We start from the raw sequence: 8,261 nt of genomic DNA, 5'->3' as shown, positions 1-8,261 counted from the left end.
AGTCCCTAGTTATAAAGGAGTAAAGCAGGGTTGTATTTTAGCACCTACTTTATTTAATTTTTATATTAATTCACTGATTAAAAGTTTAACGGGAACTAGCTTTCACCCCCCTAAATTGGCCAGTTGACCTTTAACAATCCTCTTGTATGCAGATGATGCAGTCCTATTATCGTTCTCAGTGATAGGCTTAAGGAGACTCCTGAAGGGGTTGGCAACAAATCCCTAATCATAAATTACGACAAAACAAAGGTGATGGTATTTACAAAAAAGGGAACCATCCATAAATGGCAAATAAATGGGACCCCGATTGAACAGGTTACAAATTATAAATAACTTGGTGTAATCTTCCAGTCTTCTGAGTCATGGAAAAGCCAAAAGAAAATGGCAGTAGAGAATGCACAGAGGACCACGTCAGCTCTGCTTAGATTTTATTTTTTTTTTACAATAAAGGGAGGCAACACATTCCCTCAGTCATCCAAGTGTCCACAGCTAAGGTTTTATCACAAATGCTGTATGGATCACAACTTTGTGCCTACAATAATTTTGACTTATTTGAAGCAATGCAAACCAATTTTCTTAGAAGTATAATTGCTGTTCCAACCTGGGTCCCAAATGTGCCTAGAAGCTGCCCTGATTTCTATTGAGGCCCGTGATTGGATTCATGATTTAAATTACTGGCTAAAACTTATTTTCTGCCCAGCAGCCTAGCCTCCTTGAAGTTAACTGATAGCTTTCAATCTGCATGGAAACAGGCACTGTGTAAGAAATTCCAAACATGTGGGCTTATACCTAATGCCTTCATAGCACTTGGCTTTAGTGAAGCCAAAGCTGCCATTGAACAATGAATAATTGTTTATATATAGAACTACAAAACCACTTGAGCATAGCTGCCAAATATCATGTCATAGGAATTACTATAATTTTTTTTTTACTTACACATTTATCTAACAGACTTAACAACTCCTAGGTACAGGATGATTTTTACGTTGGCATACTTTAATGTTTTGCCATCTGCTGTATTAGAAGAGAAGTACAACAGAATCCCATACCATGAGCACAGCTGCCCCATGTGCTAACAAGGTAGTAGAATCACTTAGCCATGTTCTCTCACTGCCCCTTCTATCAAGGGATGCATCTCACTTTAATCACACCTATTCTCCAAAATATCCCAGGCAGGTTGGAAGCATTTTATCTTTCTTTTTGCTTGCTGACCAAGATCCACAAATTACAAATAAGAGTGCTAGATTTTGGATACCTGCCATTATGACTCACAAGCAGATGAGAAATCTGCAGTAGGTAACAGTGATAAAGAATTAGGCAGTTAAAGAAACAACAAGGAGAGTGGATTAGTTAAGGTTCTAGATAATGCACCTGATCTGTATATAGGGCTGTTCCATCAACTTTGCACTACTGTTATTAAGAGGAAATATTATGTATCTATTATAATTACTTTTTAATGCTACTTTACTGTATCTAGTACATGTTATCTATCTTATGATAAAACTGATTTATAAGCTGGTCTATTGCCATAATAAATTATTGAATGAATTGATTCAGTTTTGGAAATGCAGCACAGAATAGGCAAAGAGGTAGTGCAGGAATACCTGACTACTTTAAATGAATTCAGGTCTCCAGGACCGGATCAACAACATCCAAGAGTATTAAAAGAACTGGCAGACTCACTCTCAGATTCACTGTCAATAATCTTTGAGAATTCCTGGAGAATGGGAGAAGTCCCAACAGACTGGAGGAGGCAAATGTTGTCCCTGTCTTCCAAAAAAAAAAAAGGGGGGGGATCCAGATAATCACAACCCAGTCAGCTTGACATCAATACCAGGAAGGATTTTGGATAAGATCATATAGAGGGTCTGTAAGCATTTAGAAAAGAATGCTGTGATCACTAAAAGTCAACATGTAGTGTATCTTGATTTCAGTAAAGCCTTTGAGGAGATCCCCCATGATATCCTTGCAAAAAAGCTAGTAAAATGTGGGGTAAACAGTGCAACTGTTTGGTAGATTTGTAGTTGGTTGACAGCAAATCCAAAGGATGCTCACTAATGGCTCCTCTTCATCCAAATAGAAGTAACTAGTGGGGTGCCACAGGGCTCTGTCCTGGGCCCAGTGCTATTCAATATATTTATCCATGGCTTGGATGATGCAATAGAAGACATGTTTATCAGATTTGTAGAGGGGTAGCTAATACCCCAAAGGAGAGGATCAGAATTCAAAATGACCTTAACAGATTAGAGAGCTGGGCTAGAAATAACAAAATGAATCTCAACAGGGAGAAATACAAGGTACTACTCTTAGGCAGAAAAAATGACATTCACAGATATATGATGGGTGACACCTGGCTTGACAATAATACCTGTGAAAGGGTTCTAGGTTCTTAGTAGACCACAGGTGGAACATGAGTCAACAGTGTGATGCAGCAGCTAAAAAAGCCAATATGACCCTAAGCTGCCTCAATAGGAGTATAGCGTCTAGATCAAGGGAAGTAATAGTGCCATCTCATTCTGCTTTGATCAGACCTCACCTGGAATACTGTGTCCAGTCTTGAGCATCACAATTAAAGAGAGATGCTGACAATCTTCAGCATGTGCAGAGGAGGGTGACCAAAATGGTGAAAGCTTTGGAAACCATGACCTATGAGGAGTGGCTTAGGAAGCTGAGTATGTTTAATCTTGAGAAGAGAAGGTTAAGGTATGGCATGATAACCATGCTTAACTGTTTGAGGGAATGTCATACTGAAGATAGAGCAAGCTTTTCTGCTGCTCCGGAGACTAGGACGTGGATCAATGGATTCAAGCTCCAGGAAAAGAGATGCCACCAAAGCATTAGGAAGAACTTCCTGATGGTAAGAGCTGTTTGACAGTGGAACACACTCCCTCAGAGGGTGGGGGAGTTTCCTTCTTGGAGGTTTTTAAGCAGAGGCTGGTGGACATCTGTTGTGAGTGCTTTAATTGTGTACATGGCAGAGGGTTGGACTGGATGGCCTTATGGTTTCTTCCAACTCTGTGATTCTATTATCCTATCTTCACAGTAACGTGCTATTAATCCAACATTAATAACAGTAGTTGATCAAGATATAAACTAAAAGGACACAAGACAGTTGGAGAGGAGAAAAGTTTCCTTTGCACATACCAACTCAGATCAACAGAAGTCCTCACATTAGCCAGGTAAGAGCAGAATCACACACATGGGGCATTTTTGTGGAGAAATGCATTGTAGGAAATTAAATTAGGAAGTGATGGAACTGAATTCCAAATATCTTGAGAATCTGGCAACTGTGTGCTAGATGGTTTTCCTCCAGGTGGTCTTGCTTACATTCAAATAAATTCCCAGAAGAGATACACAATAATAGTCTAAGTGATGTATCATGTAAATAAACTCTAGCTAAGCAATTCCCAGGAGCCATGAATATGTGCTAGAAATAATGTAAGAGCTTAGATCACAGTTCTGTGCCCAAGTTGCTGTTTTTATTAATGTTTTAAATCTTACATTGGATTCAATGGAACTTGAATGGACCTAGATATACACAGGATTTCAGCCTCAGATAACAGGAAAACGTTGATCACAAATTGATGCTACCACATTCTTCATTGTTTTGACTGCAACAGATTGATATGGCTGCTTCTCAGGAATGTTGTTGGTTACATGAAATCATAACAAGCTATCTTCGGAGTTTTGATTACCCAAGAGACTGAAAAGCATAAAATCTGCAAAATATGAGAGAGACTGAAATCTCAGATATCCATCTGTATTTATCTGGGTTTCCCGGATGTATCATATCCAAGAAGCAGTGCAGTCCTATGTAAATATTCCTTAAACTTTTAAGTCACAACATACTGAATATTTTGTTTTGTCCTAGCAGCCATGGGCAGAGGGGACAGTGTGTTCCTGGCAGTTTACTCTTTCATGACTAACCATATTGCACTTGATCCTTTGCTAGAAAAGATATCAGTGATCTGAAGACTATCCATAAGTCTTCTATTGGAAAACAATCAGGACAGTTACTTTCTATTGGAAAACTATTGGGACAGTTACAGAGAATAAATATTCTGGAGGTTAATAGCAATGCAATATATAGTTCAGTTAATGAAGTAGATGTGTTCCTGGGCATTACTTCTTTAGCTGAAAATTTGGCACTGGATGTAGAAATAACATGGGAAGAATAGGGATATGTTACCCAAAAGTCTGGGGTCCTGAGGAGACAAAAATTAATACGTTCAAGGGGAAGTTTAATAGCTCAAATAAGATGTATTTTGGCTGGGGCAACAGTTGGCCTTGGGATCTTAACCCTATTTATACCAGTTCCAAATCACAGAGAACCCCAGAGGCAATTCCAAATAGCTTTTGTAGTTAGTCAACAATACACAAGCATACACTCACGCACACACACAAGAACTAACAAAGCAAAGGTAGGAGAAGGGGAATAGTGGAGGCCTTGCTAACAATGATACAGTCTTGAAGCATGGTTCAAATTGATGGGTGTCCAGAATGGAGAGGGCCCAATAGCTACCCTGGCAAGTGGGGTGGCTGGCTTATTGAGGAGCCTAGTAGAACCGACAGAGTGTCTGCACAGTTACAAACTTAGACCAAATAGCTATTGTCTAAGTGGTGGTATATATCATGTCTCGGGGCAGTAATCAAAGAATAAATGGATTAACTCATTGCTAGATGGTTTTCCAGGAGAAAAGAATGGTCAAGAGATCAAGGGAAATGTTTGGGTGACTGGCATGAATGTCTCAGACAAAGGAAATCTTATGCTCTTAGAGAAGTCTCCTTTGTCTGTGTACACACTGTCACCTTCTTTAGCCAGAATCCCATCATCTCCCTTCGTAGAGAAAAGGGATTGTGCTGATGCCTTGGGCGATCTCATTGTGGTGGGTGCCTTTGCTTACTCCCTTGCAGGAGCCAACCAGATTTACAAATATGGTATGTCTAGGTTTCCACCTTGGGATCACCTTTCCAGGTCACTCACCTCAGCATCACAGGTTCCTACAGCACAAGAAAGAAGAGCAGCTCAGCATGTTTCAACAACTCTTTTAATAAAAACTAACAATATGCACATGTGAAATGAAACAACCAGGCCCTGTATAAAAATTTGAATCTTCTAGAGACTATTTGAAGGCTTTTTCAAAACTCCATCCAGGGATGACGTCTTTTCTTACAGCAGCTTCCACTATTTATGATTGCCATCTTGCTGGCAAAACTTACAAATCTATGGCGGGATACAAACCGCCGCTTTGCGGCGCTTCCCCGCCACCGCCGTTTGCTCCGCGCGGGAGCTGCAGCAGTCAAACCGCGCGGCTCCCGCGCGGAGCAAAAAAGAAGCTCCATTTCGGAGCTTCTTCTTGCGGCACCTCTATGACGTCGCGAGGCGCCTGGTGCGGACTCGTGACGTCATAGGCGCCGCGACACGTCTGGACGCTATGCATCCAGTACGTAAAGATGACGGCGCCCATGTGGAAGGGGCGCTGCCATCTTGTACGTATTGTATACGTACTAGGGTTAGGGGGGTGCGGAAGCACCGCCCCTTCCTAACCCTAGTACGTATACAATACGTACTATATGGCGGTATGTATCCCGCCCATGTTTTTAAAGCAGGCTCAGGGGATATAGAGAGTTAGACAGATGTTTCCTTCACATTTCCTCCGCTCATTTAGGCTCTGTAAGGGATTCTGGAGGTAGCTGACATTTGCCTTGCTTATTGTAGGGAGGCACATATAGCTCGAGTAGGGTTGGCTATACAGTAGTAGAATCCCACTCCTTCCCAGTTTAAGCTTTGTTGCATTGTTGACTGGAGACATGCTGCTACAATCCAGCACTGAAACTGTGTTTCTCTAGCTCTCCTTCGCTATCCTTCCAAGCCTGACAATGCTTTTTTTTTAAAACCCAGCTAGATAGAGGTGGGTGGTATGGGCAAGGTAGGGGGCAGGTGTAAAAAGGCCTTTGTGAAAAGGAGATTGATTGTCAGAAGCGTTGTTCACCAAGGAATGCTTATATTGGAATCTTGCAGCTCAGTGGAGTACAAACTGAGATAATATTTTTCAACTAAAATTCCAAATTTATTTTTTCAAAAGGTGAATTACTGAAAGATTTTCCCATCTCTCTAAAAAGTATAATGCCTAATGCCCAGTAAGGTACAGCAGAATGGGCAAAATCCAGCCTCCAGATGCTATTAGATTGCAACTCCCAGAAGCCCTAGCTAACATAGCCAATGCAGAGGAATGGAGTTTCAATCCAACAACTTCTGGAGGGCTGCATGATTCCCAGGCCTGATGTACCATAACATTTGCTAGCTAGACATATTTAAATATTCAAGAGCTGTGTGGCATAATTAATGAGAACAGATAATATCAGATGTTTTTCATGCTAAAATTATGATTGTAATTTCATCTGCAAAACAATGTTTAAACTTTTGCAGTATTTGAGAAGGACACAGTAAACTTACTGCTTAGAGCAGGGGTAGGCAACCTTTTTGAGCCGGGGGCCAGGTTGCTGTCCCTCAGACAACTCGGGGGCCGAACCCAAAAAATAAATGATTAAATAATTTTTTAAAAAATTAAATAAATAAATAAACAAACCGGGACAAATGTAGGACAAAATTTTCAAATGGAGGACTTTTAAAAAAAATGGAGGACACACAAAAAATTGCTGATTTTTTTTAAAATGTTAATATAAATGCATGTTTCTGAGGCTTCTATGGACAATTGCTCCCCCGCAGGAAAGGCCAAAGGCCCTGGCGGCAATTGGTGGCAGGACCGGGCTGGGGCCGGTCCCAAGGTCTTGCCGGGCCGGATCCGGCCCGTGGGCCATAGGTTGCCTACCCCTGGCTTTGAGCAATGTATTGTAGTTCGTCTATTGGCAACTTTTTCTGTATTGCCTTACCTTTTCTGTGGTTTGCAACCTGGATTCTTTCCATAACTAAACTGAATGTTAACCATGACACAACAAGAAATAAAAAGCAAAGAAAATATAATAATTCAGCAACACTGCAATGAGTAAGCTACACAGATTTTCATTCTACCAGCATTGTTTGACATCCGTAGACCACACAAACATAATTAAACTGTCAGCAGAAAAGTTATTTAACATGCTGTTTTCCACTAGTTCACTATATTTATCTTCTCAGTTGTAATTCAAACAGGTTAAAAATGCTACTTTGAAATCTTTGCAATAAAGCAAAAATTAACTAGGGATTATATATTATCCAAGCCATTGATTTTTCGCATTGAATATATTTAATGCTCCAGATGGCTAAAAGATGGCCATTCCTACTTTCCACTGCCAGCATGAAGGAAGATTAGGGTCATGCCTGTTAATAATCACATTGCACACTTATAAAAAGCAGACGCTGGTCTATCCCAATATAAGAGCCAGATTTCTGTATTGACAATTTTCATTCTATTTATCGAATGCCCCACTATGGCATCAGTGTCTACTAATGTCATCGGGGGCACTGCGCTCCAGTGGCTCCGTTCCTACCTCTCAGGTAGATTCCAGATGGTGCAGCTGGGGGACGTCTGCTCCGATAAGAGGGCGCTTACATCTGGTGTCCCTCAAGGAGCCATTCTGTCCCCCATGCTATTCAAAATTTACATGAAACCGCTGGGAGAGATCATCCGGAGACACGGGGCGCTATGTTATCAGTACGCTGATGACACCCAAATAGTCTTCTCTGTGTCTCCGACTGATGCAGTGACTAGGGATGGCATCTCTCCTCTAAATGCCTGCTTGGAGTTGGTAATGGGCTGGATGAGGGAAAACAAACTGTTTGAATCCAGAGAAAACGGAAGTGCTAGTGATAGGTTCTCCCGGCCCGGGGGGGGGGGGGATATTTGTCCACCTGTCCTGAACGGGGTCACGCTCCCCCTGAAGGACTCAGTTCGCAGTCTGGGGGTGCTTTTGGACTCGTCGCTCCAGCTGACTTCTCAGGTGGATGTGACGGTCAGAAGCACCTGCTATCAGCTTCGGCTGATACGCCAGCTGCGATCCTACCTAGGCTGGGGGGACCTTGAAACAGTGGTACATGCCCTGGTAACCTCTCAGTTGGATTTCTGTAATGCGCTCTACATGGGGCAACCCTTGTACCAAACCCGGAAGCTTCAGTTAGTACAGAATATGGCAGCTAGGCTGGTCACTGGACGCTCCAGGGCCAACCATATAACACCAATTTTGTATGATTTCCATTGGCTGCCTGTTCGCTTCCGGGCACAATACAAGTTGTTGGTTATAACCTATAAAGCCCTAAATGG

Source organism: Sceloporus occidentalis, unplaced genomic scaffold (genome assembly GCF_023333645.1).
Source record: "Sceloporus occidentalis isolate IW3139 unplaced genomic scaffold, rSceOcc1.0.p SCAF_4, whole genome shotgun sequence".
NCBI lineage: Eukaryota > Metazoa > Chordata > Lepidosauria > Squamata > Phrynosomatidae > Sceloporus > Sceloporus occidentalis.
This window is presented reverse-complemented; position numbering follows the sequence as displayed.